The sequence below is a fragment of the Trachypithecus francoisi genome, unplaced genomic scaffold (genome assembly GCF_009764315.1).
Source record: "Trachypithecus francoisi isolate TF-2019V2 unplaced genomic scaffold, Tfra_2.0 Lachesis_group13, whole genome shotgun sequence".
Lineage (NCBI taxonomy): Eukaryota > Metazoa > Chordata > Mammalia > Primates > Cercopithecidae > Trachypithecus > Trachypithecus francoisi.
Window position 1 is genome coordinate 73,856,226 of NW_022681458.1, and position 20,602 is coordinate 73,876,827.

The 20,602-nt window shown below is 41.5% G+C and overlaps 1 long non-coding RNA gene across 3 annotated transcripts in view; it reads left to right on the forward strand.

Moving 5' to 3' along the window:
* LOC117094903 overlaps positions 1 to 20,360 on the forward strand; it is a 34,445-nt gene extending 14,085 nt beyond the window's left edge. Inside the window, exons 2-4 of one of the 3 annotated variants that reach the window (XR_004441717.1) lie at positions 13,911 to 14,092; positions 15,365 to 15,541; positions 19,435 to 20,360. This is a non-coding gene — a long non-coding RNA (uncharacterized LOC117094903). Of the gene's footprint in view, positions 1 to 13,910; positions 14,093 to 15,364; positions 18,298 to 19,434 lie in introns of those variants that run through there. The other 2 variants (XR_004441718.1, XR_004441716.1) reach the window with 2 other exon arrangements.
* The last annotated feature ends 242 nt before the right edge of the window (positions 20,361 to 20,602 follow it).

Sequence of the window (20,602 nt, forward strand, 5' to 3'; positions counted from 1 at the left end):
AATAAAAAGCTCTAAATATTCAGCTCTAAGTATAGGTACAAGTCATGGGCTCAAACATCACTTTCTCTGGCAGTGAACTCTGACCATATAATCTAAAGTTGCTACCTAATCTATCAAATCATCCCATGTTATTTTCTTCACATGCTATATGAAATCTTCTTGTGGGTTTGGTTATTTATTTGTTTGTTCTTGTCTTCCCACCACAGCATGTGGGCTTGGGGACAGCAGGGCCTGTCCTGGTCACTGTTCTACCCCATGCCTTGGGCAGCCCTTGGCAGCTGGGGCTGTTCAGTAAATCATTGTTAAACGAGTGAAATGCAGGGTTATTGAGGGTTTTTGTACGTCAAACTTACTTTTTTCTAACAATCAATAAAGATTTATTCTGGAAGCTGAGCTAGGACAGTGGCTGGATATCCTGTGTAGGCAACACGGGCCCCAGGTATTTAATCAGAATAACTGTGTGTGGACCCAAAATCACATGCACATAGGCAAACCTTCCCACTAAAACTGGCCATCGTAGGTGAGTTTGGCCAGAATCAGTCAAAGTGTAGTCCAAGTTGAGCACGTGGCAGGATTAGCTAACAACACTTACAGTGTTACTCATTTTCCTAGGCTAGAATCTTCTCAGCTCAACCGTCATGTGTGCTTTCTCCACACAGAATCTCCAGGTTCTCATTTTTGGTAGATTTAACAAGTGCTCATAGACTACTTCTTAAATGCTTTGAGAACAAGTAAATGTTACAAAGCTGGGCTTGGTGGTATGCAACTGTAGCCCCAGCTACTCAGGAGGCCGAGGCAGGAGGATTAGTTGAGCCCAGGAGTCCTGGGATGTAGGGTGCTATGCTGATCAGGTGTCTGCATTAAGCTTGCTTCCAATATGGTAAACTCCCTGGACTGGGGGACCACCAGGTACCCAAAGGAGGGGTGGACTGGCCCAGGCTGGAAATAGAGCAGGTCAAAACTCCTCTGCTGATATGGTTTGGCTCTGAATTCCCACTCAGATCTCATGTCAAATTGTAATCCCCAGTGTCAGAGGGGGCCTGGTGGGCGGTGATTGAATCATGGGGGCGGTTTCTAATGGTTTAGCATCATCCCCCTAGTGCTGTCTCATGATGGAGTTATAAAATCTGGTTGTTTAAAACCATGTAGCACCTCCCACTGTCTATCTTCCTCCTGCTCCTGCCATGTAAGTTGTGCTTGCTTCCCCTTCACCTTGCACCATGATTGTAAGTTTCCTGAGGCCCTCCCAGAAGGAGAAACCTGTACAGCAGAACCATGACCCAATTAACCTGTTTTCTTTATAAATTACCCAGTCTCAGGTATGTCTTTATAGCAGTGCAGGAATGGACTAATACATGGGCTGATCAGCAGTGGGATTGTGCCTGTGAATAGCTACTGCACTACATCCTGGACAACATAGTGAGACCTGTCTCTTTAATAAAATATTTTAAATTTTTATTATAAAAAAAAAGAAAACAAAATGCTATAGACTGCTTCAGGGAAGATGGACAGCTCAGTCAGCAGGACCTAAAATGGGCAAGCTTAAGTACTGACACACATATACTTCATGTTAATGCACACCAGTTTTCCAAACCTGGAGGTGTTTTCCTCTATGGCTGGGACTGAGGAGACAAGTGAGGAAGCGCCATAACTTCCCCATATTCAGAGTTCAGGGAGGTCAAGTGAGGCTCCATTTGTAGGTACCCAGTCAGGCATGAGCAGGGCAAGAGAAGGCTCCCCACCACCACAAGGAATGTCAGGCAGCCATCAGGTTATGGTGAGGTGGTAGTTACACTGTTTCTCTAAAATAATAATTGGTTGCAGCCAGTACCAGGGAAAGACAATCTCCTAATAGATAGAAAAAACCTGAAACATGATCAGCAGCTTCCCAGTAAGATCTCCTGAGTTGGGCCAGAGGGCTGAAGCATGCTCATTAAGAGGCAAAATGGTAGAGTTTAGCTGGCATTTGACCTCCTAGGGACATTTGGTTGGCAGGGGAAGAACACCTCAAGTGAGCATGTGTACAACTCCAACACTGTGCATGCTCCTCTCCTAAGTGCTAGCAGGCCACTGCACATGCCGACAGCCCGCCTCAAGGGAAAAATCACAGGAAAAGGAATGCAAGACCCCGGAAGCATGCCAACATATAAAACCCCAAGTCAAAGGTCAAAGTATACACTTGATCTCTCCAGTCACTGGCTTGGCCCTCTTGCAAATGTACTTTACTTCCTTTCATTCCTGCTCTAATTTTTAAGATAAACTTTCAATCCTGCTCTAAAACTTGCCTTGTTTTTTTGTTTTATTTTTTTGAGATGGAGTCGCACTCTGTCACCCAGGCTGGAGTGCAGTGGCGTGATCTCGGCTCACTGCAAGCTCCACCTCCCAGGTTCACGCCATTCTCCTGCCTCAGCCTCCAGAGTAGCTGGGACTACAGGCGCCCGCCACCACACCTGGAGAATTTTTTGTATTTTTAGTGGAGACGGGGTTTCACCATGTTAACCAGGATGGTCTCGATCTCCCGACCTCGTGATCCGCCTGCCTTGGCCTCCCAAAGTGCTGGGATTACAGGCATGAGCCACCGCGCTCGGCCTAACTTGCCTTGTTCACTCCTCCTGCCTTATGCCCTTCAGTTAAATTCTTTCTTCTGAGGAGGCAAGAATAGAGGTTGCTGCAGACCTGTACAGATTCGCTGCTGGTAACATACTCACCTCAATTCTTTGAGGCTCCTGGTATATTAAAATAAATAATAACAAAATGGCTCTACAGACTTACAAGACCAGCCATTTTAGAAACTTCCTAATTAACATTAACACACACAAACACAATGCAATATAATTGTGCCATCATCAGACAATTATGAAATCTATTTAAAACACTTGAATTATAGAGCACAATGGGTAGTATAGACTAGCACATACACTTCAGGTTGATGAGGAATGTCCTCTCCTTCTAGAGCTGTCAGTGACTCTCGTGAGTTCTAGGACTCATCCCATTTTGACCTACATTGCTACGGCCAAATGTCTACGTCTGAGGCACGTAGTAAGCTTAGAAAGTCTAGGCCAAATGCCCTGTGCAGGCCCCCACCCTGGCCTCTGGGCTGCCCTGCCTCCTAATGTACAGAAGTCATAGCTGCACTCCAGTTACTCCATTCTTCCAAACAATGTCAAAGAGTTTCTTCTACAGGCTTGGTGAACAGTTTGCATAAGTTTGCATGTGGGTATTATCTCTTTACTTAAAAATGAGGATATGGTTTTCTATGCCTTCTATACCCCTCCTAATTCAGTGGCCAACCAATAACTGTTTTGACCGGTGGACTAACTTTTTTTTTTTTTTTTTTGCGTTTGAGATAGAGGATTTTATTTTATTTTATTTTATTTTATTTTTATTTTTATTATACTTTAAGTTCTAGGGTACATGTGCATAACGTGCAGGTTTGTTACATATGTATACTTGTGCCATGTTGGTGTGCTGCACCCATCAACTCGTCAGCACCCATCAATTCGTCATTTATATCAGGTATAACTCCCAATGCAATCCCTCCCCCCTCCCCCCTCCCCATGATAGACCCCGATGTGTGATGTTCCCCTTCCCGAGTCCAAGTGATGTCATTGTTCAGTTCCCACCTATGAGTGAGAACATGCGGTGTTTGGTTTTCTGTTCTTGTGATAGTTTGCTAAGAATGATGGTTTCCAGCTGCATCCATGTCCCTACAAAGGACGCAAACTCATCCTTTTTTATGGCTGCATAATATTCCATGGTGTATATGTGCCACATTTTCTTAATCCAGTCTGTCACAGATGGACATTTGGGTTGATTCCAAGTCTTTGCTATTGTGAATAGTGCCGCAATAAACATGGGTGTGCATGTGTCTTTATAGCAGCATGATTTATAATCCTTTGGGCATATACCCAGTAGTGGGATGGCTAGGTCATATGGTACATCTAGTTCTAGATCCTTGAGGAATCGCCATACTGTTTTCCATAATGGTTGAACTAGTTTACAATCCCACCAACAGTGTAAAAGTGTTCCTATTTCTCCACATCCTCTCCAACACCTGTTGTTTCCTGACTTTTTAATGATTGCCATTGTAACTGGTGTGAGATGGTATGTCATTGTGGTTTTGATTTGCATCTCTCTGATGGCCAGTGATGATGAGCATTTTTTCATGTGCGGTGGACTAACTTTTAAGCTGTACACCAGAGCTACTCAGCGCCTGAGGGTAAGCATGGCAGCCCACATGGAATTAGACAGTTTATAAGCTGTTGTCAGTTTGAAAAGAGAAATTTTCACTGAGGCAGAAAGCCTGCTTTATTTTCTCACAATATCTGATTCCACCTACTCTAATCTAGCCAGCAGCACAGACAGAGGTGTCTGCTCAGGCTTTACAAGATTAGCCAAGGTAGAGATTATATGGGCATTGTAGCAATTACTTTTCTGGACTCCAGACCATTCTTACAAAGGCTACTTAACAAGGATGAGTCTCCTCATAGATCTCAGTGAAGAAGACCTCTACGGTATCAAAAAGGAATAACAAATCATTTGGAAAATTTTCATGTCTTAGGCTTTCCATAAAGAGAAAATTATTTTAATTGTGCAAGGCTAAAAATACAAAGATGAACGAATGTAATTGCAGAGGCCCAGGAAAAGTAACCCTTCCTCCTGCCCTTCCCTCTCCCAGTTCACTTTCAGGACTGTAGTGGATTTGCTCTTCTCCCACACACGTTCTCCCCTCTTGCAAACCTTTGCCCTCCCTGGGAATGACTGCCAGTCATTGGCCTCTGGTTGAGAATTTAAGCACAAATCCCAGCCTTTTCCCCCACTGTTGGAATGCATCTAAGTAACTTGAAAGCCACATGAAAGGCAATGTCACTAAAAATCCAACCCAAGGAAACAAAATAGAGCCCTAGAGATGAAAGATGAGTCTGCCTCTCCCTTTGGGGTGCCCCAACCAGCTTGAAAGTATGTAAGGTGGATCCAAAAATCCTGTCCATGAGAGGGATTACAGGAGCTACCTAGTATTGAAAACACCTAGATAATTTTGCCACTTCTCTGCACAAAAGCCTCTGAATGGCTCTCCCTGTCCACAGGACAAATCCAAACTCCTTTGTGGACAAGCAAGGCCTACCACAACTGACTTCCCTTCTCTCTTTCCTGATCCATCTTTTGAGGCTCTCACCCAAACCACCTAACTTTCTATCCATCTCCTGACAATTCAACTTTCCTTTCTCCACACCATGCATTTTAACAGACCATTTGTCTTCTTTTTTCTTAATATGATTTCCTCATTTAGAATGTCTTTCCCTTTCTTTTCTACCTATCAAAATCTTTTCTACCTATCGAAATTAGTATTTATAAGCTAATTTCCATTGCAAAAACCACATTCTAGAATTTTCTCTAGATCACATCAGGGTTAAAACTAATCCCTCCCTACTTGGTGATCCCAGAGGACCCTAAGAGCCTTTCCTGCCATGCATGCTGTCTTCCCTATTGAACCCCTGGCTTCCTCAGGCAGGAACAGGATCTTATTCCATTTCTATCATCCCAGGACCTAGCATGGATTTGTGCACACAGTGAGTGTTTAATAAAGTTTGGACTAATTGGATTTCTTAGGAAAACAACAGCTAACAGCTAATTAGCTGTTGACATAAACTATGGACGAGTTAAGGAGTAAAAATACTTGGGTCTATTAATAAATCCCAGCTTCACCTCTTAGAAGCTGTGTGGACTTGGACAACTCTCAACTCTGAACATCTTTAAACCTGAGTTTCCTCATCTGAAAAAAAATGGCATCTTTTCATACACATACCTAACAGTGTCTACCTCATCTAGCTGTTTCAACTAAATGAAAGCATTTAGCACTGTGTTCAGCACTTAGAAAGAATTCAATGCATGTTACTTCTCTCCTCCTGCACCTTCTCCTTCTCCCTTTTCCCCTCCTCCTTCTCCTCCTCCTCATTATTACTACTACTACTATTACTAGTAGTATCCTAATCCCATGAGGGAAAGGCCCGCTGTGGAATATAGAGCCTTCTGCTACCTGCCCCACAGCTGGGCTCCCATATTTGAGCTACATCTTAGAAGGAGTTTTTCTTCTCGCAAAGAGTTCTGAAGCTGTGGCCTTGATATCTCGCTAAAGTAGAAAGAAGCCTGGGAAAACTTTTTTTCAGAGCTTTGAGCAGTGTACAAAAAGAGAATTTGTTTTTGAGTTAACTCCTCTTTTATTTAGGGAAAACTACCTCACTGTTCTTTGAGACATCCAAATGAAAAGGAAACGTGCATCCATTGTTTTGGCAGCCACGTGAGGTCACCTATAACCAGAAGATTCATGTTTAGCCCCAGAAGTCAGAGGTTATGTTTGGTACATAAGTTCTTTTGTTATGAGCTGAGCTTTTCCAGTAGACTTTGTTGCAGTTTTTTGGTGGAAAGGAAAAATGTAAGTCTTCCTAACCCTTGTAGAAATAAGTTTGGATACCCAGGCTGAATTACAGCCTGTCCTAGATAGCATAAGGATAGGATGGGGTGGCTTCTTTTTCTTTTATTTTTTTTGAAACAGAGTCTCACTCTGTCACCCAGGCTGGAGTGCAGTGGCAGGATCTCAGCTCACTGCAAGCTCCGCCTCCCGGGTTCTCGCCATTCGCCTGACTACAGGCACCAGCCACCATGCCCAGCTAGTTTTTTGTATTTTTAGTAGAGACAGGGTTTCACTGTGTTAACCAGGATGGTCTCCATCTTCTGACCTCGTGATCTGCCCGCCTCGGCCTCCCAAAGTGCTGGATTACAGGCACCTGGCAGCTGCGTTTTTTTTTTTTTTTTTTTTTTAAAAGAAGGAAGGAAGGAAGGATTAGCATCAGTGAAGGGAATGAGAATGATGTGGAAATGAAATGGAAGGATCAGCTTTCATGGACCCTGTCAGTCTCTGGGAAAGGCTATGCTACTTCTCTGCCTAGGTGACAAGACAAAATGTGGCTTGGAGTTGGTATGTGTGTCTTTGTTCCTACCTTTGTGCAAAACCAGTTCTCCTCTAGCTCGCCCAGCTGCTCCTGTAGAGAGAAGACCCAGCTCCCTTGTCACCGATGTTCTCAGAAATCCCACCGTTGGCAGAGGAAACAAGGTCAGGATATCTGTCTCGCGGAGGACAGATAGGTTTGTAGGCACATAAGACATACCTCTTTAGGAGCTATAGAAATAGCGAGAAAGAAATTTTAGGGAAAACAGTAAGATCAAGGCTTCAGCTCTTGTAATTTGGACATTAAAATAATTGTGATCTTGTATTACCACCCCGACTCTAGGTTTATGAAGTCTGTGGCATACTTTTTATAATAGAAATTCAAATCCATTACTTTAAATTTATTGTTTCTTTAAAAATTTAAAGCTGGAAAGAATTTGGGGTGGGATATAGTGTAACACTGATTTTTTTTTTAAGCATGGATTCTGGAAACCAGTAGATATCTATCTTGGCTTTTCTTTTTACCAGTTGTGTAATCACAAGCAATTTATTTATCCTCTTTAAACCTCTGGTGTTTCATCTATAAAACACAAATGTGTGGCAGTTTATATTTTCGAAAAGACAGCTGCACCAATATATATTTCATCCCACATGCTAGTCTCGTGAAGTGATGTTGATATTCCTTCATCAAGAGATGGGGTCTGTATTCCTTTCCCTTGAATCTGGGCTGAGCTCTGAAATTGGCTCAATAAAAGAATGTGGCAGAAGTGATGTGACTTCCAGCCAGGGCTTCTGCCTGGCACTTTCTCTCTCTCTCTCTCTCTTGCTCTCTCTCTTTCTCTTTCTCTCTCTCACACACACACACTCACACACACTTGCCATTGAAACCCAGTCACTATGATGTGAGGAAGCCCCAGCCACATGGAGAGGCCACATGTGGGTGTTCCAACTGATATCCCCATCTAGACCCATAGCTGACAGCCACCGTAACCACCAGACGTGAGTGAATGAGCCTTTAGAACTTTGCAGTCTCCAAGTCCTCCAGCTGAGCCAGACCTCATGGGGCAGAGATAAATTATACTTATTATGTTTCGTCTGAATTCCTGACTCACAGAAACCATAAGAGCTAATAAATTAATAAATAAATTTATATTTAGTAAATAATTTAATAAATTAAACCATATCTAATGCATGGTGGTATTATGAGGATTGAACAAATAGTATACTACAGTAAGTGCTCAGTAATGTTAGATATTATTATTATTATTGTAAAGGCAGCTACTAGAGGTAAAACTTGGAGGTGAATGGGGCCTCTCAATATACACCCTTTTCTGGCTCTCTTAGCAGATAACTGGGGGAAAGAGAAGTTGAAATGCAAGGGGAACCAAGTTAGAAGATAGTTGCCTGTGGGGTTTGTGCTTGAATCAACAGTCATGTGTAGACTTTGTTTTCATTCCGCTAGAAAAGGCCCTCTTAAAGCTGCTGCAGCCAGAACCTCGGGATAGAAGACAGAATATATTTGTTTGGGGCCACTGTCGTATCTGAGGACCTCACAACTCTTAGCCCACCATCCGGTGGCAAGCACCAGTCCTTAACAGAAGCTCCCTTCTATATGAAATTATGATGATCTCTGCAGTCAATTATCCTCCAAGTAACCTATCAGGTGCTGATCTAATATTAGTTTCTTGGAATATTTCAGTAAGATATCAGCATGCCATAAAACCCTTCTGTAAATCCATATGGCTTTAACGGGAACTTGGCCAAATGCCAGGGAACTTGGCCATATGCCAAGCTTGTCTTGTGTCACTTGGTAATTGCCACTCTGTCATCCTCAGAATTTGGTCTAGTTTCCAGAGCCATCCATAATCTTGATGTAGATACATGTGGACCATTGAATATTTTGGGGAGGTTCACAATGATTAAGGATTTCAATCAGAAAAGGAAAGATAATGGTCCATTTTTACTTCTAACCTTTTATTTCCACATGCAAAAAAAAAAAGGTTATCAAATGTTAGAAAGTCACTTATGGAAGAAGGACAATGAAAGTCAATTGGGAAGTATAGCTTTTTTCCTCTGTTCATGAATATGTACTGTGTAGAATTTGGGATTCATTCAGATTATAAGCCATTAAAAAATAAGCAGCGATGTGAAAGGAGAGGCAAAGCTTTAGTGGTGGTGTCTCTGGCATGGTAGCTAAGGAAATGACTTTTAGGTTAGAAGTCATTTTAACATCCTTTAAATCATCCTTTAACCTTGCTAACGTTCACATCCTGGTAAAATTAGATACCGCTTATTAAGTGCTTTTTCTTGTTCTAGGCACTGTACTAATTTATCATGAGGGAGTTGAGATGTCATCCAAAGCCTGCCTTGCCCATTACACAGCATTGCCTCTCTGCTGCTGGCTGAGATCCCTTCTCCACTCTGTGTGTCTAGAGTCTGCCACCATTCAAGACTTAGCTCCAGTGTCACCTCCTCTCAGATAGCTTTCTGTCCACCATGGCTCTCTGTGTCTGCCCTACCACATATACAGAACATACTCCCCCACTCCTCTGTAAACTTCTATAACAATGCTGCCTAATAGAAATAATGTGAGCCAAAGATGCAATTTTTGAGTTTTCTAGTAGCCACGTGAAAAAAGGTAAATTGAAACAGGTGACATTAATTTTAATATATGTTTTACTTAACCCAACATATCCAAAATATTATCACATTAACATGTAATCAGTATTTTAAAATTGAGATGCTTTGCATTTTTTCAGTAAATCTTTGAAATCCAATGTGTATTTTGCACTTAAAGGTGCATCTCAATTCAGACCACATTTCAAATGCTCAGTAACCAATTAACTGGCAATTATTCTATTGGATGGAGCAGTTCTATTGCATTCAGCACATGTTATTTCCATCTTATTTTATGTATGGTTCTTAAGGTCAAGAAATGGGGGGACTCTTCTATGTATTTCCCAACATTGCTAGAGTACTATGCCTAGTAAATGTTTGAGTCAGTGTGAAAATCAAGAAAACAAGTTATCGTGCCTTGCTGAATTTGTAGAAGGGAAGTATCTCTACCACATCAAGGCACAGGTAGTTCTCACAAAATGAAAAGCATCTTTGCACAGCAGAGCCTGGGAAGCTGCAAGTTGCTCTGTGGGCTGAAAAACATCCTTGAGGTCAAAGTTATGAAACTGACAAGGACAAAAAAGAAAGACTGCGCTGGGGGCTGTGAAAACAAGGAGACAGAGACAAAGCACCCGGCCACTTTCTAGGTTAGCATTTTGAAAATGAAAATGAGATGAACTGACAATGATGAGAGGGTACTCAGCTACCTGAAAAGAATAGAGAAAGAATTGACACTTCAATGTAAAAGGATTCTTTAAAGCTCTCCAGTGTGGCAGACACAGTTGAATCACATCTTGAGCAAATATTTCCAGCATATAAAGGTGACATATTTGAAAAAAAAAAATACTATTCTTTTTGGTCATTCAGGTTATATCAGGTTGACGCAAAATAAAACAGGTAAAATCCATTTTTTAAAAGAAAAGTCATTAATGAATGTTCTAAAAAGTTGCCCATTATTTTCAGTTTTTTCTTTTTTGCAATAAGTAGCTGTTAAACTACAAGAATCCAGCTTCAGAGTATATTTATTGTATTGTTTGCAAATTTGTATTAAACATTGCCCTGGAGACTATGAAAATTAGTAGCATATCCTAAAATACTTTATGTGGGACTTCACTGTTCACTTTTATATGCATTATCTCATCTTGATTAAAATCTCCAGAACATTTTATGTCACTCCCATGGGTCAAGGCTTCTTGAGTTGATAAAATCAAAATTGCAGACTGTTGATTTGAAACTCATGTTAATTTATACAGTTTCAAAATGATGAAAACTCAGTCTTCTTTAAAACCATAGCTCCCCTTTTCTATACATACGTCTTTTAGTACACACCGGTCGATTCTATGTGGAAAATCCTCAGATGCTGGCTTTGCATGCTGAGATAATAGGGTTTTGAAAGGGCATTTGACTAACACACTTTGATTTCCAGCAAAAACATATGGTACAAAGGTTGTCAGCAGCCAACGACCACTAGTAAAATATGATAAGGTTCAGTTTGTTTGTTTGTTTGTTTGTTTTTTAAAGTCAAGGAGCATTCTAACCCCAAAATGTCATCCTCAGAATGATTGTCATTCAAGAGGAGGCCTGAAACTGGTAAGAAAGCCTTTGGGCACTGTTGTCTGGGCACTGAGGCTCCATCTGCAATCTGCACTTGAGCTAGCTGAGGACACCTTGTCCTGGGGAGTCTTTTTGTGTTCTCACCGTGAGGCCAAGTAGCTCAGTCTGCCCAAAAGTTCACCAACTGTAATTTGATGATTGGTGACTGAAAACTAGAATATGATGGTACTTCTTTTCTGTTTTTCAAATCTTGTGCTAATTTATATTTAAATCCTTCTAAGCATTCAGAAAGATAAAGCAAAGCTTTCTTCCCTCACATGGCCATTAAGAGCAGAGTGTGGATTGGGTCACTGTATGCTTTTTACACCCAATAAAGCTTAGAGAGAAACTGAGCTCCTAGGAGCCTGAGAGTTGATAGTTTTAAAGCCCCCTCCCATCAGCATTTGAAATGTGCCGTTGAATCTTCAATCAATATTAACCCAAGATGTTATGGTTGTGAGAATAGAGTCATTTTCTGAGGGCATTTATGTATATAACAGGAAGGAAAGTATGTTATCTTAAAAAAAATTGAATAACGTTGAAAATTCCACACTGCTGAATCTTTAGTAACAAACATGTTTGGGAGGGGATAGGCTGAAAGACTGTGGGAAAATAAGAGAGGGCTTTAGGGTCATGGTCATGGTACTTGTTCATTTTTATAACAAGTAATTTAGACTGCCACCATGACTATCTTCAAATAAAATTTAAATGAACTTAAAAAATTGAATATACTTTCCTAATGGTAATATAAAGGAGAAATAAACAGAAGCAATTTAAGGAATACATAAAAATATGTCTACAATGTAGAAGTGCTTGGCCAGGAGGACGCTACAAAATATACAATGAAGGAGAAAGATGCTTGTGGGACTCACAGAATCTAGGAAGTGCAGGGGGTGACACTCGAGCTGTGAACCTCAGGTGTCGCCTTGACAACACCACATGCACCGTTGCCATCTTTAAAGATGTGACGTCTCTAAATAGCAAAGACCCTTGGGGAAGTTCCAAACCAAATGCAGTCTTCCCTCAAAAAGTCCCAAATGTTTTGTTTTTGTATGTAAAACAGAGTCAGATTCTAGACTCAGATAATTATAAACAGTGTTTTTTTTAACCTGGGGACATTTGAAAAGGACAGGAGATGACAGATACTTTATCATTGTGTGTGACTCTCCTGTACATTGCAGGAAAACTAGCATCTCTGCCCTCTCCCAAATGTCAGCATTGACCCCAAAACGTTGCAACATCCAAAAATATTGCTATAAATTCCTCTGTGGGCATGGCCTAGGAAGAAAGAAGGCCCACTAATCTCGACTGGAGGCAAGTTTCTAAAAAGACAAGCAGTAAGAAATTCCCAGAGTGGCCTTGTATTGCACTTTAAGCAGTTACTATGCTGAAATCTCCTATTTTTGGCCCTAAACCTTCAGCAAAGCTGGAGAATCAGTCTTGGAGATAAGTAGCCAAAAGCAATGCCCCATATCATGCCATGAAGTTTGGCGAAGACTTTGCCACTCCTACCACAGAGCACAGACCAATCAGTGTGCCTATTTGCCACTACTGCTAGACTTTCTGCCATCATTGACTCAGGAAACCAAACGCAGCTGTCTCCACAGGCATCACCCTCAACTGCTTCAGAACTGCAGGGTCTCTGCTTCTCCACATCCCTGGCTTCCACAGCCAAATGGGGTGAATGCATCTGATTGGCTCAGCCTCTGTCACGTGCCCTTGTCTTAACTGCAGGGGAGGCTGGGAAAATGTTCAAGCGTCTTCAACTTCCATAGGCAGGCTCTGCTTCCCTCAAACTTAGGAAAGGGCTTCAGATGCGGAGCAGCCTAAAAGAATGACACATGCCCACTCTAATTAGCTGGCCAAATTAGTTCTACAGAAGAGAAGTACCATGGGATTTTGGAGCAGAAAGTGATGATTCTGAGGAGGCTTTAGAGGAGGGGAGATTTGATCAAGTCTTGAAGGATGAGAAAATTGGTAGGGTTGTGGGTAGGGATAGGAGAAGGATTTCGAGAGACACAAATGGAATGACAACAGTAAGAATGCTGAACTGGGGAAAACAAATGCAGGGCTAGGAATCCAAGTTCACCAGCACTGAAAGGTCAATGGGAATCGGTGAAAGACAAGACTGGAAAGGACAGGAACAGCACTGGGGAGTTACTGAAGGTTTGACGACAGTACTAGGAGGTAGCCGTGAGCTGCTTGACAGGGGTACTTATATATCTTTGCACTTGCACTGCTTTATCAAAAAATAATGTCCTTGGCAATTTGAATCTCAGTCTTTAAGAGAACACATCTGTGTTTATGATCACCAGGAGTCTTTTTGTTTTCTGTTTGTTGCTTTTGTTGCTGCTTGTTTTTGTATTCTTTCTGGTAATGGGACTAACTCCTTTTCACTTTGAATTTGTATTACATTGTATCCACAGAGAAATTTCACAAGTATCTTTTACATTATTTTAACAAAGACCCCCAAACCTACAACTTTAAATTAAATATCATGATCCATTATTTCCAGTACTTGTTGCCCACCTAACCTGTGCCAGACTCCTTATTTAATGCTTTCACCAGGATATTTAATATCGTCTTAAAATTATCTTTTTATATACAAAGATATAGGATCTGAGAGAGTAAGTAATTTGCCCAATGGCACACAGTTAGGAAGTGGTGGGATAGGGGTTCTAACTCAGGTCTGCCAATCTAATTCCTGATTGTTTCTCCCAATCAGCATGCAGTCTGAAATGATATTCTTTTTTAGGGCTGTGCTAACAGGAAGGCCTGTGATGTTTGCAATCAAGCCATTATGAAGTCAAGAATGGAGCTTCCATTTTTAAAGAACTCAGAGGGGGCAGATCTTGATTGACATCTCATCTGAGGTCACCTGGTCTTCAATTGAGAGATCTTTTGGTTCGCCACGGATGCCTCTTGCAGTTATGGAAGGTAAGTATAGTCTTTATGCCACTTTTGCTTGGTTGTCCCAACAACCCTACCTTGAAGTGATATAAACTACCTTCCTTGGAACAACCTCGGTGGTACTTGGTACTCAGGTGCTGCCTATTTAGTGCACCCTTGTACAATAAAGTTACACCTGAGGGGATCCACTGCACTCTTGCCTCATCTTCTGAACTAAGGGCTCCAAGTCCTCGAGAATAGTAAGACAAACCAACATCCGTGGGCTAGGTGTTATGATGGAGAAACAAGGGTAAGTTAATAACAAGCTACTTTTGTGCCCACTTCATCCTCACACCACCAAAGCTTGAGCAGAAACTTTATGATGTGGTCCATTCAGTCTAACCTTTAACATTTCGTTTCCCTTTTTTTCTAGTTCACTCTGAGAGAGAGGTAAATAAACATTAAAATGTTAAAAAAAGAAAAAAAAAAGGCAGTATTGGAAGGAAAAAGGAACAAAAAGCAATCCATGGTGTCAAGCTTGACTGGACCTCTCCCCTGCTCTGCTTCCCTGAGTGAACCTGACCCCGCAGCAGGAGTCACAGACTCACCACTCATCTCAAGTCCTCACTCCCTGGACCCTCAATCTACACGCCACGTTGTCTTTTATTTCCTGGAGAAATATAGGCCATCAGTTTGCAGATCTCTCCTTTCCTCTTACCCTGCAAATCTCCATCTATTTGGAAAAGTGTGCCTCCTACATTCCAAAGCTAATCCCTCCTCCTGTGCCCCTAATATCAGCCCTACCTGCCTTCTTCTGTAACTTGCTCCATTAATTACCTCCCCTCTCCCCCAAGTCTCCCAGCCTATAAACATATTCAAGGACATCATATCTTAAACAAAGGCCGGGCACAATGGCTCACACCTCTAATCCCAGCACTTTGAGAGGTAAAGGCAGGAGGATCACTTGAATCCAGGTGTTCAAGACCAGCCTGGGAAACATAGGGAGACCCTATCTCTACAAAAAACATATTTTTTTAAAAATTAGCCAGGTGTGGTGGTGTGCACCTGTATTTCTAACTACTCAGAAGGCTGGGGTGGGAGAAATATTTCAGCCCAGGAGGTCACTGTACACAATCGCTTTCTTTCTTTTTCCCTTGGTATAGACTTGTTGAAGAGTAAGGCTTCATGTACTGTTTCCTCACCTCACATTCACTCTCAACTGGAGGCAATATAGAGTCTTCGTAAATGCAGCTTTCTCCAGACCAACGATGTGGTTAGACATCTGGTTTTTCATTGTTGTTGTTTGATTTCTCTGACTAGCTTCCCTGACCAGAGGTCGTTTTGAATTTCCTTCTCTGGAATTTGACCACCAAGCAGAGACACATAGGAGAGAAGATGTAAGTGCTGAGTCATCAATCAGCATCCCTGGGAAGAAAAAACCTCTCAGTTTCTTCTGCTGGGACTTCCAGAGCTGGAGTATTTTCTGCTCTTCCTAAGGTCTGGTAATTCAGCTCTCTGTGAGACTGTGAGCTTTACCATACCCTTCCAGTAGCAACCTTCTTTTTTAAGTTCATTGCAGGGAATAGGGAGTGATGACTAATGGACATAGGGTTTCTTTTTGGGGAGACAAAATGTTCTAAAATTAAGTGGTGGTGATGGTTGCACAATTTTGAATATACTAAAAACTAGTGAATTCTAAAGTTTAGACAGGTGAATTCTATGCTATGTAAATTGTATCTCAATGAAATTGCTAATACTCTAAAGCCTCCCAAGTGCCTTAGATGTTCAGTGAATGTTGAAAGCCAGTTATTTATCACATATACTTAAGTCCTGCTACCTGTCACTGAGTCTCTGAGTTCAGTTTCCTCTTTGGTTTGACTTGGACCAAACTGCAATAACTCTTGATGTTTCTTGTAAATTCTATGACTAACTCCCAGAGTGTCCCCTGTCTATCTGATACACATTTAGCTTCTCCTTTCAGGCCTCAAACAGCATGTTTAGAACAGAACCTATCTTCTTCTCCCCAACCTGCTTTACCTTTTCTATTTCTCACTCAGTTACTGGCATAAACTTCTACATATATGTTTAAGAAGACCACTCCTTTGACTTTTCCTGCTCCTTCTAACTTACATCCAATTAATCAAAACTTTGTACCAGTTTTATTTCTGAAACAATCTTTCCCATCTTCTCTATCTCTTCATTCCACTGCCAGATCTCAGAGTCCACCCTTTACTATTTTATGTTGGATTAAGGCAAACCTCCTGTAAAGAGCTTCCCTGTCTCCTGCAGTCTCATCCTCCAGTCCCCCTCCATGCCCACACTGAAGTCCTCTTCCTAAAACAGGAATAGGATTAACTCACTCTCCTCCCCCAGAACTGTTAGCGGCTCTGCACTGAGTACTGGATCAAGTGTAATGTAATGAGAAGGCCCTATTCAATCTAGCCCAAACTTCCCTTCTTAGCCTAGTGTCCTCCTATGCCCCCTGCGCAGACCTTAGCTCCAATCACACTAATCACTGCCATTACCCAGACACACTGTGCTAGTCCACATTCACGTGCCCCCAGTTCACACCTCCCCTTTTCCTGGAATGCCGTGTCCATATGGCCTGGAGAATGACCTAAAGTTAGTGCCAGCAAAGAGGTTATCAGTAGTGGGGCAGGTCACAGGGGAGAGCAGGTTCTGGAGCTAGTGTGAGGTGTCAATGAGAAGAAGGGTGATTTATTAAGAAGTAAGCTCATTTCAAGCCATACACCTGAAACCTGATGCCCAAAGAGGAGGCAGAGACCCAATCAACTGCTGATATAGCTTGTGGGAGTGAGCAGGCTGGAGACTTGAGAGAACAATAGACTGAGGCAAGTGTAACCAATAGATTAATTCCTTACCAATCTAGGATCGCTGGAGCATGGAGTGCTCCAGGCCTGGTGGCACCAAGACTTTAAAAAGAAAAACCATTAAACAGTGAAATTCTGTCTCTACAAAATATTTAAAAATTAGCCTGGCATAGTGGCACACAACTGTAGTACCAGCTACTCAGGAGGCTGAGGTGGGAGGATCGCTTGAGCCCAGGAGTTTGAGGCTTCTAGAAGTTTGAGGCTTGCTATGTTGCTCGGGCTGAGCTCCAGCTCCTGGGCTCAAGAGATTCTCCCACCTCAGCCTCCTGTGTTGTTGGGACTACAGGCACGCACCACCATGCCCTGCTGGTTAGCTGTTTTTAAAAATTATTTTTAGAGCATCATTAAATTGCTCATACTGAAAAAAAATGGCTTGGATACTTTAAGAAGAATAAGACAGATTTGAGCATTCAGCAATAATAGCTGAACTTCCTAAGAGACTATAGCAACCTAGTTACTAGGGAAATTGTTTTTTTTCTTTACTGAAAAAAAATCGTGTGTTAATATATCATTTTAGATGTGTAATGTTAAGGGGTCCTTATTGTTCAAGGAATATAAAGTAAGAGGAGATGTCTCTCATTGTATAATGTAAAACAAAAAAGAAAAAGTATTGATCTCAGAGAGAAAGTGAAGGTTACGATAGCAATTAACACTTCATAGTAGACAAGTGAGTGCTATGTGGGTCTCAGCCATTCAATACCTGGAAAATTTGGATATCAAATGTGGAACATAACTTTAACAGTTTTCTGAGAGCAACAAGGAGAAAACTAGTTGAGTAAAGATTTATAATACGGGGTCTTTAGATCAACTTTTACTGGACTTGTAACTTGGTGTTTCTTCTTTATTTGTGTTGTTACAGCATGGTATTAAACAATTTGCTTAGATATAAAATCAGAGGACTGGGCCTTTCTGTCATCTGTAAAATGCAGCAAATAAAGACACTTGCCCTACTAACCTCAAAGACCTATGGGGAACTCAAAAGAAATATTTTAATAATGTGAACATATTTAATAGCAAATTATAAAGCAGGATGCAAATATTGGTTGTGAGTATGCAAAATTTAGTGATTAGCAAATGGTTAAATGCTTTATACAGTCACTTATTACTTAACAACTGGAATACATTATAAGAACTGCACTGCATCCTTAGGTGATTTTTGTCATTATGTGAACATCATAGAGTATACCTACACAAAGCTAGATGGTATAGCCTAATATAAATGGAGGCTATATGGTCTACCCTATTACTCCTAGGCTACAAACTTGTATAGCATGTGGCCGGGCGCAGTGGCTCATGCCTGTAATCCCAGCACTTTGGGAGGCCGAGGCAGGCGGATTACGAGGTCAGGAGATCAAGACCATCCTGGCTAACACAGTGAAACCCCGTCTCTACTAAAAATACAAAAACTTAGCTGGGCGTGGTGGCAGGGGCCTGTAGTCCCAGCTACTCGGGAGGCTGAGGCAGGAGAATGGCGTGAACTTGGGGGCGGAGATTGCAGTGAGCCAAGATCGCGCCGCTGCACTCCAGTCTGGGCGACAGAGCAAGACTCCGTCTCAAACAAAACAAAACAAAACAAAATAAAACAAAACAAAAAAACTTGTATAGCATGTTACTTTACTGAATACTGTAGGCAATTAGAATACAATGGTAAGTATTTGTGTATCTCAACGTATCTGAACATAGAAAAGGTATAATAAAGATATAGTATTACAATCTTATGGGACCACTGTCATATATGTGATCCATCGTTGACTGAAATATGCGGTGCATGACTATATTTTAAGGACATGTTTTTATAGTGAAAGCAAAATTAACTTCATCAGAAATTTGTTTAAAATAAATAATATTTGTAAATTATGGGCACCAGCATTAGACACCACCTGATGGCAGTTAAGAATAATGCTAGCCGGGCGAGGTGGCGGGCGCCTGTAGTCCCAGCTACTCGGGAGGCTGAGGCAGGAGAATGGCGTAAACCCGGGAGGCGGAGCTTGCAGTGAGCTGAGATCCGGCCACTGCACTCCAGCCTGGGCGACAGAGCGAGACTCCGTCTCAAAAAAAAAAAAAAAAAAAAAAAAAAAAAAAAAGAATAATGCAAGTCCATTGCCTTGCAACAACACAAGTGCCACAGAAAAGTAAGGTACGTAGAACATCAGATTCTGAGAACCTCAAACAGAGGCTTAGACTAAGCTCATATGGGAATTGGCATACCTAGTATTGAAGCTGGAAAATGCATCTAGGATTTGGTGTTCTATGAGCTGCAGCAGCCAAGCTGCTGCTTGGCTCAATTACAGCTAAATTAGAGGAAGAAAATCATGCCTCTTATTTATCCTTGACTCCCCACTGACCAGCACAGTGCTCAAGAAATTTATTAAATAAAGAAAGAATCAGAAAAAAAATTAAAGGAAGAAAAAGAGGAAGGAAGAAAGTTAGGAAGGGAGGGAACAAATCTTAAAAGAAACTGTAAACCAGTCTGTTCTGTTTTTTTTTTTTTCCTCCTAGTTGCCAATTGAAGTTTCTTCTTAAAAATAACCCTGTGTCAACTGAAGTAAGTTAAAACGTGCTAACCTGGGATAGATGAAAAGAAACATTATGTCTCTATAGGTTCTTTGTGATGAAACAAATCCGTCTCGACCTGGAACACTAGCAAGGCATGGGGTAAGGCAAATAAGACCTAAACATTTTGATGATTTGTGGAAGATAGTGAAGTTCACAGTTCAGCAGTTCCTTCTTGCCTAGGATGATCTTCACAACACCAGCTCCCAAATGGAAGAGTAACTAACTGCTCCAGTTCAATTGGCTACCTTGTGAGGCTGGCATCCATTCCTAGCAAAAATGGCCAGAAATGGGGAAATGCCTCCCCTTAAGACCATAGCTTTTCACCTTGACCTTCCTCCATTTTCTCTTCTCCAGAAGGTCTCCACCAAGCTCCCGGCAGCACAGCATGCTCAAAACCTGACATATCCATGATAACTTTTCACAGCAATGTGATGAAATTTGAGAAACAGACCAGAAATGTAATGTGATCACCCACATCCTACCAGCCTCACAGGCAATCAAGAGCTTGGCTTCGATTACAGAAAGAACTCCAGAAATCTTCCAATGCTTAGTCAATCCCAGCCTTCACATGAAAATGTATTTAATTTACATAATACTGTGAAGAAGGTATTATTATGATCCTCACTTTGAAGCCTATGGAAGTAGGGATTCATCCTTGATGAAGAGTCGGAAGATATATGTGCTTTCAAAAGTGATTTAATATGGAAACTAGAAAAAAATTATAAAACATGTAATGGAATCCTAAATAGGATTCTGCTAAGGTCTGGCTCTGCGTCCCCACAAAAGTCTCACCTTGAATTGTAATAATCTCCGCGTGTCAAGGGCCGGACCAGGTGGAGATAACTGAATTACAGGGGTGGTTTTCCCCATACTGTTCTCATGATAGTGAGTTCTCATGAGATTTGAGGGTTTTATAAGGGACTTTCTCCCTTTTGCTCAGCACTTCTCCTTGCTGCTGCCCTATGAAGAAGGATGTGTTTTCTTCCTCTTCCTCCATGACTGTCAGTTTCCTGAGGCCTCCTCAGCCATGCTGAACTGCAAGTCAATTAAATCTCTTTCCTTTGTAAATTACCCAGTCTTGGGTATGTCTTTACTAGCAGCATGAGAACAG